The 26,700-nt window shown below is 38.7% G+C and overlaps 1 long non-coding RNA gene across 1 annotated transcript; it reads right to left on the minus strand.

The window, feature by feature from the left end:
- Positions 1-7,621: 7,621 nt before the first annotated feature.
- On the minus strand, positions 7,622-8,247 carry LOC131246268 (uncharacterized). Its single transcript, XR_009171288.1, has 2 exons — positions 8,115-8,247; positions 7,622-7,956 (listed from the first exon to the last, which is right to left on the minus strand). It is a non-coding gene; the product is annotated as an uncharacterized LOC131246268 (long non-coding RNA).
- Between the last annotated feature and the right edge of the window lie 18,453 nt (positions 8,248-26,700).

A 26,700-nucleotide genomic window follows, 5' to 3' on the forward strand; every position in this document is an offset into this window, starting at 1 on the left:
TATCCTATCCTGCTAGAATTTTTAAAATTTAGTTGTTCTCAGGACCAGTCGAGGCTGACCTTAGACTAGTCGAAGGAACCATTTTTCTTCCTATAAATAAAGGCCTTTTCTCTGTATTTTTCATTCATGCCAAGCTAAATTAAGCCACCACTCTAAGAGAAAAGTCTCCATCATTGTCAAGCTATTGACTGGTAATTTTAGATTCTTTTATAGCTTATTTGATTATTTCTTGATCTCTTTGATTTCAATCTTACTTTGTAAAAGGGAGTTCTACTCTACCCATTTGAAATCCAAGGAATTCAATCAAGTAGCCCAGTTTTAAGCTTGATTAAAAATCATTTAGAACCTAGAACCCTTCTATATGTGTGTTGGACATTGAACATCCTCATCTACAAGTGAAGTAGTTTTATCGGGCTACATCAAGTAGAATCTTCAGATAAGTATATTTTTATTGTTTTTTGGTTTATGAGATAAGAAAGAAAATCTCTTATGGTTTTGACTGAGATAGCCAGAAAATCTCAGCGCGGGGTTTTTAATTGTGATAGCCCATTGAAAACGCAATTGCAAAGGTTTTAAGGTGAACCTTGGAAAACCTTCTTTCATAGTGAAAGCCAATATCACGTGGGTTGATATTATTGGGAGTGGAGTAGGTGTTGTTGTTTACGAACAGTTGGTGTACACACCGAAGCACTATAATTCTTAGAGTTGTGGTGGATAATGACGATGATGATGATGATGATGATGTATGTGTTTTGAATGTTTGTTTCTCTTTCATGTACATGTGGTGAATGTTGTAATAGTTAAATTCCTTTCTATGGCTTCTTATTTTAGTTTGAGTTTTTGATCCTTACCGAGTTCAAGACATCAGGTTGTCCTACCATAAACTTTATTTTTTTAGTGTAAGGTTGTCCTTTGAACAACATTTGTATCAACCTCTCAATACTATTGCAATTGAGATTGATATTTGTTTCAACTATCTGCTTTTATATTACACATTTATTTTTATTTGGCATAGTCCTATTCACCCCCCCCCCCCCCCCCCCTCTCCCCCCTCTCTAGGACTGAGAGCTCACCCTTTCCAAGTGGTATCAGAGCTTAATAGCTCATTCTCTTGGATTTATTTCCTCAGCTAATCAATCTAGAGCTTTCAATATGTCTAATTTTGATAGCCAATCTATTACTAGGCCACCACGGTTTAATGGCTCCAACTATGCTTATTGGAAAGCCAGGATGAGGATATTTCTAAAGCCATAGTGACTAGATGGAAACCACCAATGTCTGAGGTTCTAGGTAGTGATGGAACCAAGTCCATGAAGGAAACACCATTTTACATGTGGACTACTCTTCAGAAAAATGAGAGCAATACAAATACTAAGGCTTTAAATGCAATCACTTGTGCACTATCACCTGATGAATTCAAAAGAATCATTTCTTGTGATACTGCTAAACAAGCATGGGACATTCTTGAAATGAAACACAAGGGTACATCTATTGTAAAAAAGTCTAAAGCTCAGATCCTCACCACTAGGTTTAAGAAAATTCGTATGAAAGAAAATAAGTCTTTCATGGACTTCTATACAAAACTAAATGACATAGTGAACTCTACGTGGGGTCTTGGAGATGATATCCTAGAAAGCAAAGTCTGTGCTAAAATACTGCGATCACTTCCTGAGATATTCAATTCCAAGGTGACTGCCATTTAGGAACTTAGAGACATAGATCAAATGAAGGTTGAGGAACTTGTTAGTTCACTTCAAACATACAAGTTAAATTTCAAAGCTCCAAAAGGTAAGTCTATAGCTCTTAAATCATTCAAATCTATTTCTCATGATAGTAATGTTAATTCTGATTGTGAAAACTCAAAGGATGATATGACTTTACTTGCAAAAAAGTTTTACAAGATTTTTAAAAGTAAGAAAAGAGATGATTTTCAAAAACCCTCTGAGAAGAAAAAAGGTAAATCTAAAAACTGAAAATCTCTAAAAGATAATCAATGTTTCAACTACCATGAATATGGGCATTTGGCAAATAAGTGTCCAAAGAGGGACAAGCCAAAGCGAAAAGGCATGTTAGCCACATGGGATGAATCATCTAGCTCTGAAGCTTCTTTTGAGTCGAATGAATCAGAACCCGAAACCTCAAATGAAGTCAAGGCTTTAATGACTCTAGCCAGAGTTACTTCCGTTGATAGTTGTGATACATCTGAATCTTAAAGGAGTGACCCTGAGAATAATAATGAAGATGATCTTCAGGATGCCTATAATGCCCTAAATAGGGAGAGTTGTAAGATCGTTGTCAAGTTAAAACTTCAAAAAGAGAAATTTCTAAAATTGAAAGAGGATTTTAAAAATTCAGTTTTAGAAAAATCTCATATTTCTGATTGTTTTGAAAAAGCTAAATGTGATTTGAATTTCAAAACATCTGAACTTGAAAAATTAAGAACAGAAAATGAGAAACTAAAACGTGAAGTTTCTTCCCTATTGAGTTCAAAGGATACATGGAGGTATGCCCATGGAGACCCTAAACTTGAAAAGTTCTAGAACATGTGGAGATAGATCGGGTCCGGGCTATGATAAATACATGCTTCTGAAAAATAAGAGTGTATCTCCCACTTTTGTCAAAGGAGAATGCTCTAACTCAAAAGGAAAGGACTTGAAATTTAATAACCAAAACAAATTTAGAAATGTAAAGACTTTTCAAGCACCTAAAGTCAATACTAATAAAGTCAGCTTTAGAAAACAATCCTGTAATCCTTTAGCTAAAAAAATTATGGATTTACTCAAGGAGCTTCTCAAATCTAACTCTAATATGAGAGTTAATAGTAATTACAAGCGAAGAAAAACCAACAGTGCACCAAAACCCAAAACTACAATGAAATGGGTTCCTAAGGTTACTTGTCTGGTTACCACACAGCCTTCAAGGCTTCAAGTCAATCAAAGTGGTACCTAGACAGTGGTTGCTCAAGACACATGACAAGTGACAGAGATTTGTTCACCAACTACAAAGAAATGACTAATGGCTCAGTCACTTTTGGTGATGGTAGCAACTGCAATATAACTGACCAATGTACGGTTCAACTTTTTAACCTTCCTCCTTTTGAAATTTTTTTATTTATAGAAGGTCTTAAGCATAATCTTTTGAGTATTTCTCAAATCTGCAATAATAAGTATAGTATTAAATTCACAAATCAAGGATGAGATCTCAAATAAGAAAGGTTGTGTGATATTAAATGGTCATAGAACATCTGAGAATTTCTATATCATGAGTGAAAGTTGCTCGTCTAAATTATCTTATTACATGGTCCAAACCAATGAAACCGAATTATGGCACAAACACTTTGAACATGTAAACTACCGAAGTTTATATAGACTAAACAAAGCTGATCTTATTAGAGGACTACCCAAATTGAAGAAAATGGATAAAATATATGGTGCATGTTAGATTAGAAAATAAACAAGGAGTAGTCACAAGAAAGTGAACTCCTCTGCTACATCCAAACTCTTAAACTTCTCCACATGGATCTTGTTGTACCAACCAAAACGGAGAGTAGAGGTGGTAAGAAGTATTTCTTGGTAATTGTGAATGATTTTACTAGATTTACTTGGGTACCATTCATGAGAGAAAAATATGAAACTCTCAATGAAGTCAAAAGAATACTTACGCATATTCAAACTAAAAAAGAAATAAATATTGCTAAGATCCAAAACGCTCATGGATCGAAATTCAAAAATAGCAATTTTTAGAAGTTCCGTAGCGATCATGGTATATCATATGAGTTTTCAGCTCCTAAGACACCACAATAAAATAGGGTTATTGAAAGGAAAAATAGAGTACTTCAAGAGATAGCCAATGTAATGTTGAATAACATGAAGTTACCTAAAATTTTGTGAGCTGAAGATGTTAACACTGCATGCTATATAATAAACCATATTTACATTAGAAAATTAAAAGATAAAATGGCTTATGAACTGTGGTTTAACAAGAAATCTACAGTTAAATACTTTCAAATTTTTCTAAGTAAGTGCTACATTTTATGAGATCGTAAAAATTTAGGGAAGTTCGACACAAAGAGTGATGAAGGGATATTCCTAGGGTATGCTTTGAATAGTCGAGCATATTGTGTTCTTAACAAAAGAGTTGATGTCATTCAGGAATCCATAAATGTGGTTATTGATGACCATCTGAACACACTAAACTCTATTTCAGAAGATGATGAAGTTAATATAATTGAAAAACCTGACTCCTTATCTTGTTAAATCAATACTGAACTACAATTAGTCAAAGACCATCCTACTGATCAAATTCTAGGCAACCCACTCACTGGTGTTCGTACTCGAAGGCAATTGGCAAACATAAGTAATCATGTGTGTTTTACTTGCCAAATTGAGCTAGCCAATGTAAAAGAGGCACTCACTGATGAAAATTGAATAGTTGTCATGCAAGACAAACTGAATTAATTTGTTAGAAATGATGTGTGGTATTTAGTTCCTTGACCAACTGATAAACATATAATTGGAACCAAGTGGATCTTCAAAAATAAATCTGGTGAGTTAGGGAACATAATAAAAAACAAGGCTAGAATGGTTCCACAAGGGTACACTCAGATTAAAGGAGTTGACTATGATGAAACCTTTGCCCTAGTAAAAAGTTTAAATTTTATCAAATTGAAGTTAAAAAGTGCATTCTTAAATGGTGATCTACATGAAGAGGTTTATGTTGAACAACCTAAGGGTTTTGAGGACCCTAAACTCTCTAATCATGTGTATCGCCTTAAAAATGCACTTTATGGTTTGAAACAAGCTCACAGGGCATGGTATGAAAAATTGACTAAGTTCTTACCAAGTCATAATTTTGTTATGGGGAGTGTTGATAAAACTCTTTTTGTTAAAAAGTATAATGAACACATACTAATAGTATAGATATACATGGATGATATCATCAATGACTCTACTTGCACTAACCTGTCTACTGAGTTTGCAAAGTTGATGAAATTCATATTCGAAATGAGTATGGTGGGAGAATTGAACTAGTTTCTAGGATTATAGGTTAAACAACTGGATGATGGTATCTTCATTTCTCAACCATGTACACTTTAAACCTGTTTAAGAAATTTTTATTTGAAAACGGTAAGAAATTCGATACTCATATGAGTACGACTCTCAAACTCTCAAAGAATGCAATAGGTAAAAGTATAGATCCTCGATTATATCGTAGTATGATTGGTAGTTTACTACACTTAATTACAGTTGGCTTAATGTAGCATTCAGCGTAGGAATCTATGTTAGATATCAATCAGATCATAAGGAATCTCATCTTATTGCTGTCAACCCCAATATTAGATATGTCGAAAGTACCGCTAATCTAGGTCTCTAGTATCCACGTGATACTAATGTTCAATTAGCTGGTTATATGGATGCTGACTGGGCTGGGAACATAGATGACAGAAAGTCTACTAGTGGTTGATGCTTTTATGTTGGCAATTGTCTTATTTCCTGGCACAGTAAGAAACACAGTTTCACATCATTATCCACAGTTGAGGCTAAATATATTGTAGCCGAAAATGCTGGTACCCAACTTGTGTGGATGAAAAGAACGCTCAGTGATTATGGTATTGCGCAAGATACAATGATATTATATTATGATAATTCTAGTGCAATTAATATTTTAAAAAATTCCATCCAGCATTCCCGTACAAAGCATATTAACATTCGGTATCACTATATTCGAGACTTAGTAGAAGATAAAGTCATTTCGATGGAATATATTCAAATGAAAAATTAGCTTGTTGCCGTATTTACTAAACCTCTTGATAGAAATATATTTTCAAAATTGATAATGGATATTGGTATGTGTAATTCTAATTGAATTTATCATTGTGTATTTACATGTTTTATTTTGTATATTTTTGTGCAAATAATTGGTAAAAAAAATAATAAGAAAAATTAAAATTAAAATTTGTATTTTTGATGCTTGCATGACCGGTCGAGCACATAATTAACTAGTCGTGGCTCGACGGGTCGAGCATGTACTTGAGCGGTCGAGTTGCACAGTTAGAGGCCCTTTATGAGAGAGAAAAATCACTTTTTCACCATTTTTTCTTCTTCCTCATCCGGCCCTCTTCTGACCCGTCGAACCCACCTTCGATTCGTGATTGGTAAGTGCTCCATTTTTTATTTCCTTCCATATTTGAGTTCCCATTTGCATATCTTGTTACATTTTGGTGTCAATTTAAGGTTTTCTCTTGATTTATAAGGGGTTTTAGCTCAAAATCTGATTTGCTTCAAATCCTACTTTCCATTGTTGTTTTTCTTACTTTGTATTTTGCAATGGAAAGTCGTACGAAGAAGAAAGCTACTCAAGTTTCCTCTTCTCGGTCTACACCTATTAGGGTGAGAACCCTTCGACCTCCCGAGGAAGACCCCGAATATGTGTGAGATTTTCGTACTCGAGAGATCATTGTTGAGCATACTATTAATTTGAATCATTTAGCTTAGTTTCAGCTTCTTCTAATCCTAGTGGCTGTAGGTTGGAAAAACTTTTTGAATTGGGGCGAACCGGTATACCACTCCATTGCGCAAGGGATGTTTTCTTGTATGAGTGATGTATCACCTGAAAATTTGACTTTCTCAATCACTTTTAGAGAAAGCACCTTTCAAGTTGATCACCACCTAATTTCGGCTTTGTTAGATGTAAATGTGAATGATGATGGTATTCTTATACCAACTTTAGCCGATCAGTTGAATGAGTCGGAAAGGCGTATGTTAACTCGAAAATTATGTAACATGGACTCGGAATGAAGTGCGAGGAATGCGCTTCGGGCCAATCAAATGTTGCCCAAATATAGGGTCTGACATCGCATTGTCATTGCAAATTTCTATTCACACTTTGGCAACAGAGCTGAACTTACTTCTTTCATGGTTCGTATTTTGCATTCCGTTGTGTCGGGTATTCCCATCTGTCTTCCATCTTTGATATGTTACATTATTATCCAATACCGTCTTTATCTGGGCCACGAATATATTCCCTTTGCCTATTTGATGACCACCTTAGCCTTGCAATGCAATGTGGTCATGCCGCTTGGTGAAGCCCCTGTTTCAGTTCTTCCATTCAACAACTCAAATATAAACAAGATAAACCTGAAACTGAATCCTGGCCATAGGGATGAGGGAGCAGAGGAAGTTGGAGAAGATGATGCTTTACCAACCGACACAATGATGGACGATATATTTAATGAACTTGAATCTGATGATGTTAAGGCTGATCCTGATTATCAACCACCTCAGTAAACTACCAGAAAAAAGGGTAAAGGCTACAGTTAAAAGCCATAGCGAAAGACCTATGGCTACGGATATAGTTCGTAGCACGTCCGTAGCAATTGGTACTGTGGCTATAGGTATTAAAGCTATAAATACGAATTTAATCTGTAGCCATAGAACCTATAGCTATGGATTTAATCCGTAGCTATACTATCTGTATCTAAAAATATATATACAGCTATGAATTATATTTGTAGCTAAAAGTATAATGAGAGCTGTAGTAATAGGCTGAACTTACCAACGGCTACGACTTTTAGATAATAGGCTACAGTTAATAGCCGTAACTAATGCATTTTTAAAAAAAATTATAATAATGCAGGGTGTCTCTTACCAGTACATTCCCTAATAAAAATTATAATAATGGTCTCGTATCTGAATTTTAAATCTATATATGATAGGTGGGCATCACAAAAACAATGGGCCTCACCTATCATATCTTCTAAACTCATTCACAAAAAGAAAAAAGAGAAAAAAGAACTAAGCCATACATTTCATATTTCTTTATATCATCATTTACACTTTCCAAGTCATTGATTTTAGAAGATAGCAAATGCCACTGCTCCTGACTTGCTTCAACAAAGGCCTTCATAAGCTCTAACTGGTTATCAAATTCTCTCAACTACCCTTCAAGTGATTTCACCTTCTCATGCAAAGTAACAACCTCAGTATTAGAAAGAAAATCCAATATGAAAATATTTTTATCATAAAAAAGTGGGCCAAATATGTTCAAGTCATTGGCACAATAGTTCATGCATCTTTGTGCAACTGACTAATTGAAGAGCCATAATGTCTAATCACCTGTTGGAAGAGATTTTGTCCATGGATGATTATCTGATATGAGAGTTGTGAATTCAGCTAGCCACTAATGCATAGATTTACCAATAAAAATGGACATCATCTGCACTCAACTAATAAAAAGGAAAAGAAAAGAAAGAAACCAAGTAAGAAGAAGAAAGAAAGAAAGAAACCGACTCCAACTAGATCATCGATATAGTGCAATGGAATGACAGAAATAGATTGCTAGAGTAATAAGCAACGATTGACAGTTTTGTAGAAAAATCAATTATTCCATGAAATCCTAAGATAAGGTATTACATGATATTCACTAGATTCATACTTCAATAACCAAATGACGTTAATAAGATTAAGCAATTACCATTTCAAATAAGAAGTTGTTTCTAGCTGAGGTATAACCTGTAAAAAACATAATTGTTAGAATTGGTAGAACTCAAAAATGTACTATTATGGAGGAAGCTAAACTTCACATGATGTTTAGAAGTTAGTTTCATGCAAACTTTAGATGATAATACAAGTTAGTTCCATGCCGTGCAAATTAATGTGGCCTTTCGTCAGATTGTAGGTTATGATAGCTAATATATTTTAGTCTACTGAAGCTGAGAATTTTAACCACTAAGACAGACTCCATTGAAACCAGACAGGACACATGAAAATGATAAAAATCTGTCCTAGCTTCGTTCTATCCCAAGTGAAGTCATAACATATCATGATAGGAAGGCTATTGAGGGTGTCTTTGCAGGATTTTATTTGGTCCTTGACCAAAAGATATAATAGCATCCTCAGGTTGTCTATTTGTATAAGTGGTGCCTATGGTCTAGTGATCTAGATTTTGTATAAGATAGGTTCGCCTTGGAGTGATAATGCCCTAAAAATCTTTCATATCAGAAGGTTATAGCCATATGATCTTCAGTCTCTTTTCAATTGAATGCAGACAGTCGTCCTGTTGATTTGGGTCATGGTTGTTCCCAAGTTAATTTGTGCCCATCATTATCATATTAATCGTCTGGTTCATTGAACTGAGGGCCACTCTTGTACAAACTAAAAACAAAGGATATCGAGCATACCCTCAGGTCATATAACTGTTCCTTTTAACATGCATGTAACAAAATATTACTTAGATACTGTCATGAGGTGGGTGGACCCTAGGTGATATGGGCAACAATCTATTCTTGTGTCTCACCTCTAGTAAAGGGTTCTTGGTGGAAATGCAAAGCTAGAGTGCCTAGAGGCTGTTGATTGGGGGATGGTTGAAGACTGTCTGCTCTGAAATTCCAACAATGGCATCACTAGCTATAAACTATTTGTCCTTGGTGTCACTGCACCTATATTATTGCTGAAAAGTCATCTAATTTCTGATTAAATAATAATAAAAAAAAACTATAATAACTTTTGAAATCCAGATCAGAAGACTTACCTGAGGTTTTTTAAATTCTATTTTTATAATGAGTTTATATACAACAATTTTGACATCTATATTCACTACAGTTTTTAGTTTAGCCCTGTACAAGAACAATAGCCATGCCATCAATTACGTTTTGGGAGAACCAAGTCATAAAATCAATAAGTACTGAAGAGCTAGTATCTTTGTCTCTCAACCTATTTAAACAGATTAACTCCTCAAAGCCACTACTTGAAGAGAAGTTGTCATGATTGTTGGGCTTCATTTGTACATTCTACATTGAGGTTCAATCTACTTGCCTTCAAATAGTCTATAAAAGATTCTAATTGGCCAATCCAATCTATGGTAGGGATCGATTCATGGGAAGATGAAGCTGCAAAAACCTAAAACAAACGAAGAGAAAGGGAAAAAAATAAAAAGAATCAATTTTATGTGACCATTTTTTATCTATGTGGCATTAAACAATCATTATGTGACCATTTTTTAATATCATGCTTGTAAAGTATTAGTTTTACCTGCAGATGATCTCCAATTTTAGCAGCAGTCTGTCCCGCGTTAGAGACACATGAATCCAATTTAGCAAAACTATCAAATAGCCCATCTACACCTTTTTCTAGCTGAAAACATGAATTTAAAATTGTAATTAAGCCAAATGTACATCAAAAAATTTATCATTTACCACATTAACACCTATGGAAGTGTAATAAAATGAGGCATACATCAAGATGGGTCCCACCATAAATGAGCCCTCAAATCATAAAAACTAATGCTATGAATACCCACCTTTGATCTCCTCTTCCTTCTTTCACCTATAGCCTCTAAAGCTCCAAGGGAACGATTTCAATGGTTGAGATAATCTTTGGATGGTGGAGATGGGAGGTAAGAAGGTGAGCCACACTAGCTTCTCTCATGGAAGCTTGGACGATTGCTCTCATGGGTGTTGCTAGGGAGATGTGTTTGAGTGAGAGAGAGAGAGAGATGGGTGATAGAGTGATGTGTACTTGACATGTAAGGGAGAGAGTTGACTTTAGGGATGGGTGTTGTACTTGGGGATGGGATAAAGTAATGGGTTGAGTGATGGGTGTACTTTGACAAGTGAGGTGATTGATGTGATGTTTTCTCTTAGAATTACAAAGCGCTATGTTTTCTTTTAACTGAAAATAGGCCCACATCTCTTGGCCTGCTTATCGCCTCAGCGCGCGAGACATGGCGTCAAAACTGCGGCGACGGTGCGGTCGTAATGATACAAGTCTCAGGCCGAGCCAACTCAGATCGACAGGATGCAACTCAGGGTCACACGCAAATGCTGATTACAAATCACGGGTTGTCATAAATCCACCAAAAGGACCCAGGAAGCCTCCAGAATGGTACAGTTTAGGAAATGGGTCTCACAAGAAGTCCATGATCAAAGGTGGGTGTCCATAGCATTTGATTTTGATGTAGGGTCCACATGATTTGGGACCCATCTTGATGTATGCATAGTATAGGGAGGGCCATAGTGGTGGGGTCCCTCCCCTTCATCGATTTCTCTCTCTTTTTCTCTATTCCTCTCTCTCTATTTCTTTTTTTGATGTGTGGCCCACCACGATGCTGGATGGTGGAGATCCACTACACCATGATGTATGAGTTTTAATCTAACCCGTCCATCCATTTTAGATGTGGGACCCACCTGATGAGGCTCAAATTAGCTGGAATGCCCACACCAGCTATTAGCTACTGTGTTGATGAGCAGCAAGTTTTATGGGTCCCTTTGAACCACGCCGATCGTCCATCTGGTTGGAGCTCACTGTGATGTATTTATCTGCACCGTCCATCTGGACGGTGCTATGAGGACCACCGTGATGTATGGTTCAGATCCACACCATCCAAACTTCTAGATGGTGGGCTAATCATGAGGTCTGCATTATATCCAACCGTCCTTCCATTTATGGCCCCCACTCGCTGCACGTGTGTAGCATCCACACCGTTCATCTATTGTGTAGACCCACATGATGTATGTGTCATCTACATCGTCCATCTGATGGTGTTGTGCAGACCACCATGATGTCTGTTTTCATCCCACATTGTCCATCTGGATGGGAGGTGTGGGACCACCTTAATGTATGCATCTTATCCTTATTGTCCTCCATTGCTGGATGCGTGGGGGCCCACCCCACACATGTGGCACACGTGTGGGTGGGACCCACCCTAATGTATTTATTTTATATCCACACCGTCCATATATCAGGATGGTAGGACCCCTGTGACGTATCTGTTTTATCAACACTGTCCATCCATTTTCCCAAGATCATTTATATGGTGGGCCCCAGTCTGATTTGGCAGGCCTGGGCACTGCATCTTTTAAAAATAAATAATAATAGAATAATAATGATAATATAGTGCTAATTTACATGGACAATGTTTGGACAGTGCTGATTTACATGTCCAATGTTTGGACAGCGATGATTTACATGGACAATGTTTAAAGAGTGCTGATTTACATGTCCAATGTTTAGACACTGCTAATTTACATAGACAATGTTTGGACAGTGTTGATCATCATTAGTGAGCCATGTGCCCCATAAAACGATAGTGTACAGTGATACACATGTTACACCTGCAGCTATTAAAATGATTTTTAGTGTAATCCAAGCTGTCACTTGAGGCTCATTGGTGTGGCCCATCTTGATGTATTTGTGGCCCATCCGTTAAGGACCACCTTGATGCAATTATGACCCATGTGATAAGGCCCATTGTGGTGTGTATTAGGCTGATTATCGAGGCCGATTGTCATGGCCAAATATCGAGGCCGATTGTCGTAGCCGAATATCGAGGTTGATTATCGTGGCCAAATATCGAGGCCGATTATCAATGCCGATTATCAAGGCCCAAGTGGTGCATCCCATTGTGATATATTTTCAGCTCATATAATGACGCCTGACTTGCTATGTATTAGGCCCTTGTGTAAGGCCATGGGCCCACCATATGTTCGACCCTATATGGGACACTCATTAGGAGCAATGTTGGTTAAATGTCCACATTGATGGGCATGATGGTTAAATGTCTTCATTATGACCTTCCCTTAGGCCCTTTGTTAGGCCGATTATCAATGCTGGTTAGCGATACCGATTATGAGTATGTGACAGCATAGCATCATGATACATGCTCGTACGCATCATTTGCATATTTTTTATGAGATGTGGTTGACCATTGCATATGTCATTGGGTTGATTGTTATGAGACTCCCTGATAGGCGGAGATTGTCTCACATAAGCGCACGGTATGCACACGATTGATACATGACTGGATTATATGACTCATGCATCTTGCATTGTGTGTTGTGATTATTATACGCCATAGCGACATTAGGGCCGTAGCCTCCACACGCACGTCATGGATGGCCAGATGGAACACCAAATTTTTTTTATTAGCATCGAGGCGCCATAGATGTCCCTGGGTGAAAATTCCTAAACCTCCATGGCCAGGAGACACCCCAACGTCTAGACCAAGTGGATACATGAGCGCTCGAGTGCGGAATACCAGTAGGCCACTCTCCTATTGTATCATGGTCGATTGGGAAGGGGTTGTGGCCTTACCAGCCCGAGGGTAGTGGGCATAGCTAGGCTGAGTTTGACTAGCTCATAATTAGGTCCGTTATCGACGTGTCGGGTAGATATTGGTTGATTACTGGCCAGGCAGATAGTGAGGTCTCGTCCACTTGCATGGTTGCGCGTCCAGTAAGAGGCGATTGCATGTAGAGTGTGCTAGACCCCGGTGATGATCCCAGAGATGTATAGTACTGATATGTGGACTTATTGAGGAGGAGTTGTATACTTAGCATTTTACTCATTCATTCATTCACTATCCATTCAGGCTGGTGTTGCACAACTAATTGTTATGTGTACCTTCACAATGGCCAAGATTTTAGTTGGAGCACATGACCAACCTGAGATTAGGAGTTTACCACATTGAGTCTGACTATCCAAATTTAGGTATGAGACTAGTTTGGATAGAAGTCCCTTGTGATGGACCCCATAGCCTACGATACTACGTCCCGACTTCACACTCCTGCATGGTCATTTCATTCGCATCGCATATTGCATTACATCTGCGGCATATAGCATTTTAGGTTGTTATGTTTTATATGGCCTAGATGAGGTTGACGGTATTCGTGGACTCGGTATCTGATATTTGGCTTACTACGTCTCCACATTGCATAGCTGATCTACATTGCTTCCTCAGTATATGAGATTGGCTTATTATGTTTTTGCACCACATAGCCTGGATAAGGCTGATGGTATTTATGGATTGCCAGTATTTCCACTTACTCTGATATTTATATGCTTGGCACATACATCTCACACACTAACACCACCTTCTAAGCTTTTTATAAGCTTATGCACGATAGATGCATGTAGGTGATACTAGGTTGTAGCATCATTGAGCTTGGAGCATGTAGCGGTCTTCTAGAGCTTTGATTTTCGATATATGTATTTCCCTTTTGGCATTGTATTCAAATGTTTATATTAGTGGATATGTGATGATGATGTTGTCTTTGTAATTTGGATAAACTTGTGGTTATGCTTGTTATGAAACAAATGTACGTTAAAAATCCTCCTTTTAGGATCCTAGGATCGGAATCTGGCGTATATACGTTGGAAGCCGAGAATGGGGTACTACAGAAGCTATCGGCACCGGATTCGGCGATTGAGAATTTTATAAGCCCGATTTCCAAGTTGGGGTGTGACAATGTTTCTTGGCCATAAAAATTAGGTGGGGAATATAGGGATTTGCTCAAATAGTGAAAACTGGGCCCCAACCCAACTTGATCTGGCTCAGCAGCTGTGACCCATTGTTATGGCTAGGTTAGTCTAGCCTGGCCCAGTAGCTGCGACCCATTGCTGTGGCTGGGTCGGTCCGGCCTGGCCCAGCTACTGCGGCCCACTGAGCTTTGCTCAGATGTGGCCCACACTCAGTCAGTAGCCAGTTGTTGCGACCCACTGAGTTTTACTCAGGTGTGGCCTACACTCGGTCAATGACCAGCTTGCCACAGAGAGGGATACCAAGTCACTGACTCGGCCGTTGGACGGTTGGTCCCACTCACCTGGGACCAGTGCTGAGTCTTTGGGTTGAAATGACATCTACACAAACTCGGTTTAAACTTGGCATGCTTTATTAGCTGGTAACACACGATTGGATCCTGGTTTATCGCTGAAAATTTGGAGAGAAGGGATGATTGCAAGAAGGCCCACGGCCTATGCTAGAGACTCGGCAGCCCTGGCTCGGTCCAATCGGTTGAGCACGTGAATGGACTGGAGTCTAGCCATTGATCCCTCCTCCTCTCCCTCTTTCTCTCTCACTCTCTCACCCTTTTACTCTAGTGGTGGTGCTACAAGTCCATACTAAGCCAACTCAAACCGAGTTAAATGGACTGAGTTGGTGCAGTGCGGCAACGAGTTCGCACCCAACTTGCACTCGATCACTCTCTCTCCTTTCCTCTATTCTCTCCCGTTTTATCTCTGAATTCCTTAGTGAGAATCCCGAGACGAATGCCCTCCTTATATAGCCGTGGAGCATGCTCGAACGTGCCATCCAACGGCTATGAATAGGTGACCAAACTCATGTACGATCCTTGGGTTTTCGCATGCATGGGACCCATCCATCACCAGGCATGTGTTCCTGCTGCCAGGGCCCATAAAAAAGAAAAAATTTATTTATTATGGGTCCCACCCAATCACAGTGGCTCTTTTGACCTAACGGAGAAGATGATGGGCTGATCATGGCAGATTTTTATCTGCGGAGTATTAAGAGATTTGGTCCTTTTGGATGGCTCGGATAAGACCTCTGATCGGCCACTAATCTAGCCATTCATCGACGTTTCCTATGCCTCCAAGGTTTTCTCGCGAGATGGGAGGCTCCTCTGAGAGAGTCATTGCAGCCCTACAATGAAAGGCGGAGATTACTCCTTATGACCTGGTGAAAGGTTTAGATCGCACCAATGAATTCTCTTAAAATGGTAATGTTCCCCATAACTTTTTGCTTCTTAGCCGGTTGTCCGCCCATTTTTGGCAATGAAAAGAGAGCGTGGATCAAAGCTCAGAAGGACGGCTGAGATGGACGGAAAAGGGCAAACACGAATCGCCCTTGTGGAAATCCCTAGATGCTTTCAATTTTCAGGAAAAAAGACCCCGCCACATGTTGTCAACTGTCCCTTGCTCGTGTACATGCATGTTTGGGTGGGTTAGGTTGGCCAACGTGGACCTAGTCATCCGAAGCTCTCCTACCCGATGGACGGTCCAGATCTACCAGTCGGTGGCCCAAAGCAGTCCACATTTCATCCAAACGGATGTTGTCCATTATACGCTAGCGAATAGAGAGAAGTTCACTTTTTTTTTGGATTTCAACGGGTCAGCGCCCGTTTGACCGCTTGGGCGGTTCAATGCACATCATGCATGCTGACTGTGGTGCATGGACACTCCCGTGTGGGCCCCATCGAGATGGATTCGTGCAATCTGCACCGTCCATTCTCCTAGGTGGTCCCATTTAAGGGGTATGACTAATAATCGGAACGATCCAATACTTGGGTGGCCCATAAGTCATGATCGGGGCGCTTACAAATGGATTTCCACTGATCTGAGGGTTAAATTCCCCCGTGCCCCGGTATTAACGGCCCAAAGGGTCCTAGAGTTATAGGTATATCCAAGCCTAACCATTTTGACTGTTTGGCAGACCTGAAATAGTGTTTTTTCATGAGTTATTGCCATTGGTGTACGCCTAAACACCTAGTTGTCTGCGACTCTTATTCATAGGGTCCATGTAACACCCCATACTTTTCGATACTCGGGTGTTACAATAAAGATCTACATTACCTCGCACGTGTGTGGAGACGCACGTGACTCACCTTATATATCACACCTAGTGGCCCACAAATCCATTCATCTGACCGACTAGTACAATCTCCATTCCTATATTAGGTCTCCTGGCAGTTGGGAGTGGGATTCACCTATAAAACGAGCTTTCCATTAGATTAATCCTTAAGATGGGCCATCACGTAATTACAGAACTCATTTCGGGATATTAATCTCTTAGATGGTTGAAGATCTAGTAGCCATTCAAGACGGACCATACAACTGCATTAAGACTCCCTAGATAAACTGTAGATCAATCACAACGTTTCATTGATCAATCTAACGACTGATTTTCCCTAATTGGCCATTAGATTGTAAAATCGACTGTAAGACTGCGTCTGGAATTGGATACACGGCCCACTAGGGCATGATTAAATCCATTAACGACTCTACTCAGAGGCAAGTCACACAAGATAATAATAATAATATTAATAAACAATAAATAAATACAATATCCATGTATGCACATATAATGGTAATATAATAATAATAATAATAATAATAATAATAATGGTAATAATAATAATAATAATAATAATAATAATAATAATAATAGTAATGATAATAATAAATAATATTTAGTGAGTAGTGTAACATGATACTTACTATTACAAAAGCACAACGGGTCATATATTCGTAATCTAACCTTTGATTTCTAGCTAAAATGGTAACTTAGACCTTTCCAAACGCTAATGTTCAATTTCAGGGTGATCCGACCGTCGGGTCGACGTAATTGACACCTAAAGACCTTGATTCGATTGGTATGGCCCACCTAAGCCTTAGGTTTGCCTCGTCCTTGACTTAATGTCCTAATAATACCCATAGAACTCTGCAAACGACCTGAATCTGTCAAGATCTACCCCGTGGGCCCCACTTAATGGGGTGTGTGCACCATGGGAGGTGTACTCGCCGTGCACTGGGCGAAAGGACCCTGTCAACTGGCATCGACCTGCAATCCCTATAAAAAGGAAAGAATTCTCTCTCACTCTGGCTTTTAATAGACGGCGGATGGACATCTGTTTCGATGATAAATGGCCCACCTACACCGACCATCTAGACAATCCAAACCATCCATCTGACTTAGACGGTGGGCTCTACCAAAACCTAACCATGGTATCAGGTTTTCCTGTACGTGTGGACACACAATTCTTGGCATAAGTAAGGCCTATAAAGACATCAAATCATCAAGGTGAGGATTTTCACCTCTTTTCATTAATCAGATTTGTCAATAGTTTCTTTTGCTATTAATGATAGCGTTATTATTTTCTAACTGTATAACCATTAATGTTATTTTAATGCTATTGACTAGAAGGTTTAATAAATACTACGATGTATTAATTAGTGTGTTGTTATTATTATCACCAATTATAATTTTATTATTAATTATCTTCATAATGATTACTTTTAACATGTTGGGCTAATATTAATTCTTATGAATGAAACTATCATTAATGATATTAGCATAGGTTTCATCACTTTAGAATATTATATTAAATAATTAGTTATATATTTTATTACAATTCTTCATACTAATTATTACCATGGTCACAAATAATAGTTTTATTATTACCTTTAAAGGGTAACTAACCATATTATTATATTGCGTATAAACTACACATATACTATAGATCAACCCCAGGAACTAAACCCTAAGAACCCAAGTAATCCAAACCCAAGGTTAAGACCCTAACCCTAAGTAGTGTGTAAGCTTGAATCTAATTTCACAACTTTACAATTGATGGTAGGAATTGATTCCAAGAGAGCACGCATTTCACAACAATATTGCAGGTGATTCAAACATAAGGGGATGATTCTCCCCCTTGAGCTTTCCATTTTTCAATTAGCTTAAGTATAGTTTTATTTTAATTTAAATTTGATAATTGATGTCTCCATCTTATAATCACATGTGTAAATGTTGGAATCAAATTGCTAGGTTCCATGCTTAATATTTATCCTTCATATCATCTCTTGTTTGTAGATTATTTGTGGATTGCTTATGAAACTTAAACTGGTACATCAGTGGGAAACCCCCACCTATAAATGTACACCCATAATTGGGTTGTAACCCGATTAGTTGTGATTGTAATGGACCTTCAGCTTAGTGGTGGTTTAAATTGATTAATGATGTGGGCCTACCATCCAGGGTTGTTGTGTCCAGTGGTTTTAAGGATGGTTTCTTATCTCATGATTTCGATATTGGCTCTACGTGACTTAGTTTTACTAATCGCCCTATGTGGCTTAATTTTGATATTCACTTTACGTGGTTTTATTTTCGTACTTGCCCTAGATGGGTTCGACGTTTTATTTTATACAACCCTGTGGTGGTAAACCCCATATACTGTAATATGATTGGTCACTAGTCGACGGGTTTCCATTAAACATCTTAAGGTGGTAGCCTCATGAGTCGGGGATGGTGGTATGGGACCTATGCCCAAGCTGTCGGCTTACGCTAGCAACTATCCCTCATAGTGACCTTTGAGCTCATTTAGATTGGCTGGTTGTAATTGGACTAATAACAGATTGGCTAATCATATATACATGGCACAAACCAACATCTATTGCTATCGTGCGTGATATACGTATTTGTCCGACTGGATATTTTTCCCGGGACAATGATTGCATGGGTGACGAGCCTAATGTTTGACTGGATGTTTTTCCCGAGACAATGATTGCATGGGTGACGAGCCCAATGTCCGCATGAATGAGCATCCCCGGGGCAATGATTGCATTCACACATCCATGCATATAATAAGATCGCATTTACTTTGTTTTGGTTTCCTAGATGTTTTATATAATTTCTTACCTAATGCAGTGGTGTGTAATTTTGAGGGGAATCACACTGAGTTGGCCATTTATCCATCAATATAAAATCGTACAGGTAGCACAGGTGGCCCAGGTGACATTCATGTTTATATAGATGGGGAGCAGGCTATAATCGATAAGGATGCATGATTGTAATTGCTAAGGGTTGCTATAGGATTTCACATCCTAAGATTGTTGTAATTTACTTTATTTCACATGTGATATTATTTCATTTTGTAATTGTGGGAATGGGGGCATTAGTTTGTATAAGTCATTATGGGCTGCTTCTTATATATTCCAAAAGTAAATGAAATTTTCATTTATGTTGATTTGTCCACTTTACGCTCATCTGCTTACTCTGAATGAATGAAAAAAAAATGTATACTTGAAATTGACCATCCTTTAAGGTTAACACTCGGGTTTTTGAGAAACGGGTCATATACTCGGGTCCTGAAAACACGGGGCGTTACAGTAGGTATCAGAGTATAGTTTGGACAAACTAGACCTTGAGAAATGATCTTATACAAACTTTAAATGTCTTAAGTTAGGATGTTTGGAATTAGAAAATGAACTTAGGTAAATTTCCCTTAGACTTAGAAGAATGATTGAGAATGTGGAATCCCTTAAAGGTAGGAGATATTGAGAATATAGAGACCCAAAATTTTAGGCTCATAGAAATTTGTTTAGATGATCGTAGAACGTAGAAATCCGAACTTAGGTCCCCTGAGAATTTTATTAGAACAAGTATTTGAACTTATGTGAAATCCCCTTGTAGCTAGGAGAAATTTGAGAAGCATAGAGACTTCAACTTTAGGCTCCCTTGAAATTTTTATTTAGACCTTTGGACTTCAACTTACATAGAAATCCCTCAGAATAGGAAGGAAATGATGATATAGAAGCTTAAATATAGGCTCCCTGGGACATTGTTGGGAAAATTTTAGAACTTAGAAATGATCTTAGGTGCCCTTGAAAATTCTAGGCTTAGTCCTTCAAACTTAGAAGTGAAAACTTTGGTTCTCATGTAAATCATCAAAACTGCCATTTGAACGTAGAAACAAAACTTAAACCCTCACTCCAACTATTAGATAATTGATTAAACTTAGAAACTAAACTTAGGAATTGAGGAAGTACAAATGCCCACTGTGATGTATAAAAGGACTAAAGCAGAATATTTTTATACTTGACTTCTAAACAAAAATTTTCTAGAAATTCAGAATATGAATTTTCCTAAGCTTTCATAGTTAAGAATAATACTATCATCAAATAGATTCAACTTAGACATTCTAGGAAATTCTTTACCCATTATACCATACACTTGATTAAATTTAAGTATTGTCCTTAAGAAAACTTATTAGAAGTTATAACTTGAATTCCCTGATACATTTCATTATTTGGAAAATGATAATTCTCATAAATTTCAACACTTAAGGTCAACTAAATGTGAAGTTATATAATTTTGGGTAAAATTTTAATCTTATACTAGGCATGCGGGAACTAGATTCAGGAAGTCAAATAAAACTTACCAAATTTAAACTTAGGTTTCATATAGAATTCCTGGACCTGAAACTTCCAAGTAGTGCTTAGATAGACAAAGTGCGTAGTGAAAGCATAAAGGGCCACGTAGACTTGTCATTTATGAGAATACAAGATTACATGACATTCGCGGTTCCAGAATAATCGGGATCACGAGTTGATGGAACCATATTTAAACAAAGTTTACGTGGTTTGACTCGAATTCTAATTCCTAGCAAATCTCAATGACTCCAATGCTCTGATCAAGTAAAGGATTATGAATGGATACCAAAATCCTCTATCTCGCGCAGACAGATGATCGATGTATCGTGCTCAAACCTAATACGACCATCTATTCATGTTAGCCTGAACATTGAAATTTGAAATTGTATAGGACTTTAGACAGTTGGGGACTATCAGTAATAGTCAAAGGAAATAAATAGAAAAATACAATATTACTATTAGTTCCCACTTAGACAAAGTTGTAATCTTAGTAAATGTCATAAGAAGTCCTGGTGATGGTAGGAATTTAAGTAAGTTGTTAACTTTGGTTCATACTAGAATGACTCCTAACCTTTAGTGGAACTTAAACACCCTGGTTGTCTTGCTGCGCTAAAGACTTAAGGGTTGTGGTAGATCTGCGTATAGCTCGTTGGATTTTCACACTTAGACAAATAGAGAATACGACACACCACTAAGAAAATTCTCCTACATTAACAACCAGGATGAGCATTATCAAATCCCGATGGTATAACTTTCTTTAAGGGGGGTAGGTTGCAATGACTCTTATTCTAGTGGTGAGTTATGAGCGCTTGCATATATAAATAACCTTAATACAGAAAACTAGTGGATGCATACGGACACCGTAAGATAGATTGTTGTCCACCTTCGTAGAGGAAGTGATGAATTTCAGGGGCGAAATTCTCTTTAAGGGGGGTAGTTTGTAACATCTTGTACTTTTCAGTACTCAAGTATTACCATAAAGATCTAGATTAGCTCGCACGTGTGTGGAGACACAGGTGACTCACCTTTTGTATCAAACCTAGTATCCCATAAATCTACTTATCTAACCGACTAGTACAATCTTCATTCCTATATTAGGTCACCTGACCATTGGGAGTGGGATTCACCTATAATTCGAGCTTTCCATTAGATTGATCTTAAGATCGGCCATCATGTAATTACAGAACTCATTTCAGGATATTAATCTCTTAGATGGTTGAAGATCTAATATCCATTTAAGACGGACCATACAACTGCATTAAGACTCCCTAGATAAACTATAGATCGATCAAAATGTTTCATTGATCAATCTAACGACTGATTTTCCCTAATTGGCCATTGGATTGTAAAATTGACTATAAGACTGCATCTGGAATTAGATACATGGCCCACTAGGACATGATTAAATCCATTGACGACTCTACTTAGAGTCAAGTCACACAAGATAATAATAATAATATTAATAAACAATAAATAAATGCAATATCTATGTATGCACATATAAAGGTAATATAATAATAATAATAATAATGTAAAATCATGAGACAAATAGTCCTAATAACCTATGGAGTGGGAACCACAGCTTGACTAAAAATGCATGAATATGTGGGGAAAATAATGATAATAATAAATAATAATGATAATAATAATAATAATAATAAATAGTAATGATAATAATAAATAATATTTGGTGTAAGTAGTGTAACATGATACTTACTGTTACAAAAGCACAACAGGTCATATATTCATAATCTAACCATTTGTTTTTAGATAAAATGGTCCGTTGGACCTTTCCAGCCGTTGACATTCAATTTCAGGGTGATCTGACCGTTGGGTCGATGTAATCGACACCTAAAGACCTTGTTTCAATTGGTACGGCCCACCTAAGCCTTGGGTCTGCCTCGTCATTGACTTAATGTCCTAATAGGACCTATAGAACTCGACGAACAGGTCGGATCTGTCAAGATTTGCGCTGTGGGCCCCACTTAATGGGGTGTGTGCACCATGGGAGGTGTACTTACCATGCATTGGGCCAAAGGACCCGGTCAACTAGCATTGACCTGTAATCCCCGTAAAAAGGAAAGAATTCTCTCTCGCTTTGGCTTTTAACAGAGGACGGGCGAACGTCCGTTTTGGTGATAAATGGCCCACCTACACCGACCAACTAGACGATCCAAATTGTCCTTTTGACTCAGGCTGTGGGCTTTACCAAAACCCAACCGTGGTATTAGGTTTTCTTGTATGTGTGGACACATAATTCTTGACGTAAGTAAGGCCTACAAACACATTGTTTTCAAAAATGGAAACTGTTCTCCTTGCCACGAGGGCAATCTGCGTGAGAGGATGGATTCTCCATCCTGACTGTCCATCTTAAAGCAATCCTATCCCTACAAACTAGCTTTTTTATTTTAAAGAGAGAAAATGAGAGAGAAAAGGTCAACCGCTACCCTCTCCATTCGAACCCACCAGCTGATCTCTCCCAAGCTTCAAAAACCTCACGTCCGTGAGCTTTATGGAGTCCATACGGACCGCCTACAGGAGTCAGATCGGAGGAAGAGGTGGTCGAGGCAAAAACGCCATTGATGGTCGTCGTCTCCTCCATCGAACAACAGTTCGAGTGCAGTCTGCTAGGATGTTGTGGAGGCTGATGATGTACGTGTTCTGGTATCCAGACATGATGGCCCTATTTCTCTTATGTAAGTACAACCAAATCCATTAACATCAAAGGCATCAGCAGATAAGTTCGTAAATGCACGCCAACTGTTAGTTGTGGCTGGTGATGGAGCTCTAAGTGGTGGAGATGTTCAAGATGCACATGGGTCTCCCTATAATGGGAGCCTTAACAGTGTCCATGAGATAGGAAGAGAAGGAAGAAAGTGAGGAAAAAGGATCAGAAAGAAGAATGGGTGCGTTTCGGAGTCAACTCGAATCGAGCCAAGCCTGACTCGCTGATGAGTTGTGAGCTCGAGTTAGGCTGAGTTTTGAGCCTGGCCGAGCTGCCGCCAAGTGCCTCAAGCCTCTCTACATATTTAAAAAAAAATAAGAAGAAGAAGTAGAAAGGAAGGAAATAAAGTAAAGGAGAAAAGATCGAAGAAGAAGAAGATAAGGTAAGGAAAGAGAGTTTGGGGCAGAGTTGTTGGCTGACTCACTATCGAGTCAGTTGGGTTGAGTTAGACATGGGCCTAGCCTAGGTCTAGTTGGAGGAGGGGTCTTGAGTGAGAAGAAGAAGGAAGAAAAGAAGGAAGAGAGAGAGAGAGAGAGAGAGAGAGAGAGAGAGAGAGAGTGAGAGAGAGAAGGGGTGTGTGGTTGTCTTAACTAACCGAGTCAACTCGGTTCGGAACCAAATCATCAAGGTGAGGATTTTTACCTCTTTTCATCAATCAAATTCGTCAATAGTTGCTTTTGCTATTAATGATATCGTTATTATTATTTAACTGAATAAGGATTAATGTTATTTTACTGTTATTGACTAGAAGGTTTAATAAATACTACAATGTATTAATTAGTGTGTTGTTATTATTATCACCAATTATAATTTTATTATCAATTATCTTCATAATGATTACTTTTAACATGTTGCGCTAATATTAGTTCTTATGAATGAAACTATTTTAATGATATCAGCATAGTGTCCATCACTTAAGAATATTATCTTAAATAATAGGTTATATTATTTTATTATAATTCTTAATACTAATTATTACCATGGTCACAAATAATAGTTGTATCATTACCTTTAAAAGGTAACTAACCATATTATTACATTGTGTATAAAATACACATATACTATAGATCAACTCCTAGAACTAATGTAAGACCCTTAACCTACTGTCCATTTTATTCCATTAGGTCCCGTCGTCCTACCGGTCAAATCCCGGTGACTCACGACTTGTAGATTTCGTTTGCGATCATCCTTAAGTCCCATCATGTAAACCCGACCTGGATCGACATGAAACCTATACTGTTGTGACCGCATCGATGTCGTGGTTCCAACGTCGCGTCTCGTGTGTCAATCCGAGTAGTAGATCAAAAGATGAAGGCAGAGCAATTTTGGACCCTTGATAATGAGTGAGACCCACTTTATCCTTGTGCACGTTTTCCCATGTGGGCCCACCCTAGTATTCCTCATTCCCCATGTAAGCTACAAGCTAGCCTAGCTTAGTAATTATGAATTTTCTTTCCTTAAAAAAAAAAGTCATCATGAGTTTCTTCCCCATGTGCAATAATTGGTTTTTCTTCCCCAAAACACATCATTATCTCCATGCCATCATTTCCATCCCTACAACACTCCACCCTCTTCTCTTTCTCCCTCATTCTCCTCTCCTTCAATTGTTAGCAAGGTGGGACATCCACCATTTTTTAAAATTTCTAGCAACTTTCCCCTCTTTTCCCTCCTAATCTAACCTTCCAATTCCCATCTCAGCCATTAAAACCTCTCCTAAGGTGCTATAGACCTCTAGTGTGGAGAACGAAGAAGAAGTCTTGAGGTGGGTGATTCATAGGATTAGTTTCTCTCCTCTCTTCTTGCATGAATCTTTTTCAATTGTTTGGGAGTGTGTAGGACCCACCAATCAATGGTGGAGGTCCTACATAACTCCATGAGTGTGGCCAACGGCCCACTTTATGCATGCATGTTGCCGTGATGGGGCCATTCTCCATGGACCCCATCATGATGATTTTCCCTTTGATCTAGGGTTGTCGGGTCATCTAGACCCTAGATTGTATGGAGGGGATGGCATCCCCACCTTAGAAATTTGCTTGAATGTAAGAATCTCATGCATGCATGGACCTATGATGTAAGGTTTGCATTGTTGGAGGACTCATAGTGGTGGAGTCCTACCTATGGCCATGATTCTCTCTCTCACTCCTTCCCTCTTTTGTTCCTAATGTATGTGGCCCACCTGATGTGTCCATAAAATCCAGACCGTCCAGATTTTTAGGACGTCTAGGCCTGTCTTGTTTGCATGAGTTGAATGGCCACTAAGGCCTTATTTCTTGGATGATTTTGTGAGTGGCTTGGGTCTGGAGTATATGTGGCCCATCTAGGTGGACCCCACTTTATTTAATCTAAGGTTTGACCCCTCCATTTCTTTTACAATGGGCTAGAAATGGACAGCAACATGTTGTTGTACAGATTTCAGGCCCATTGTTGTATGGTTTTGTATGTTGTTGCAAGGCCTGTTTACAATGCCTTTCTTCCATATTTTTTTTAGGTATTCTCTGAGGTATGGACCCCACCTTGATGTAGGATGGAGCCCACACCATCCACCCTTGATTTGAGCTCCATGGAGTGGGCTCAAGAGGGCTAGATGGTCCAAATTTTCTAGATTGTCCAGCAGTCTTGCATGCAGAAGATAAACATGCATCAGCTTTGTTTTGGGGATAATGGGCCACTCTGGTGGACCCCATTTGTTGTTCATATATGGGTGCATGCAATCCACCCATTTCTTCTTTGATTTGGCAGGCCTGGGCTCACCCCATTTGGTGTCCAAATTGGGGACAACAACATTTTTCCAACAACAGAATTTATTTATTTTTATAACCTTGCCGTCCACTTTTGTAAATTGCTTAAACATGTGTTAATGGCTTCTCAAATCACCTTTCTTGTGGCCCACCTTGCTAGGACTCACCTCATGTGCTTGTGGGCCATTTGGGCCACCATTTTGGGGGAGTACATTGTTGGGCCTACAGCCTTGCTGAACGTCTCAACTGGGTTGGCGTCCAGCAAGGGTTGGCCGTCCCCAGGTCTTAGGCCCACCATGATGATGTGTTTCATTTAGTCGTTCCCCCCTTTAGTGTGGCCCACTTGGACGTGGCCCACTCCTGATGGGACGTCCATAGGGGGGCCCACCTTGAGTTCTTTGAAGGGCCAGCCATACAGGCCCTTGGGGACACCCAGATTTTTGGGGTGCTACTGGACTTGCAGTCCAGCAGCAAGCCCACCATGTTTTATATGTTGTACATCCACCTTCCATCTAGTGGG

The sequence above is a fragment of the Magnolia sinica genome, chromosome 1, assembly GCF_029962835.1.
Source record: "Magnolia sinica isolate HGM2019 chromosome 1, MsV1, whole genome shotgun sequence".
Taxonomy (NCBI): Eukaryota; Viridiplantae; Streptophyta; class Magnoliopsida; order Magnoliales; family Magnoliaceae; genus Magnolia; species Magnolia sinica.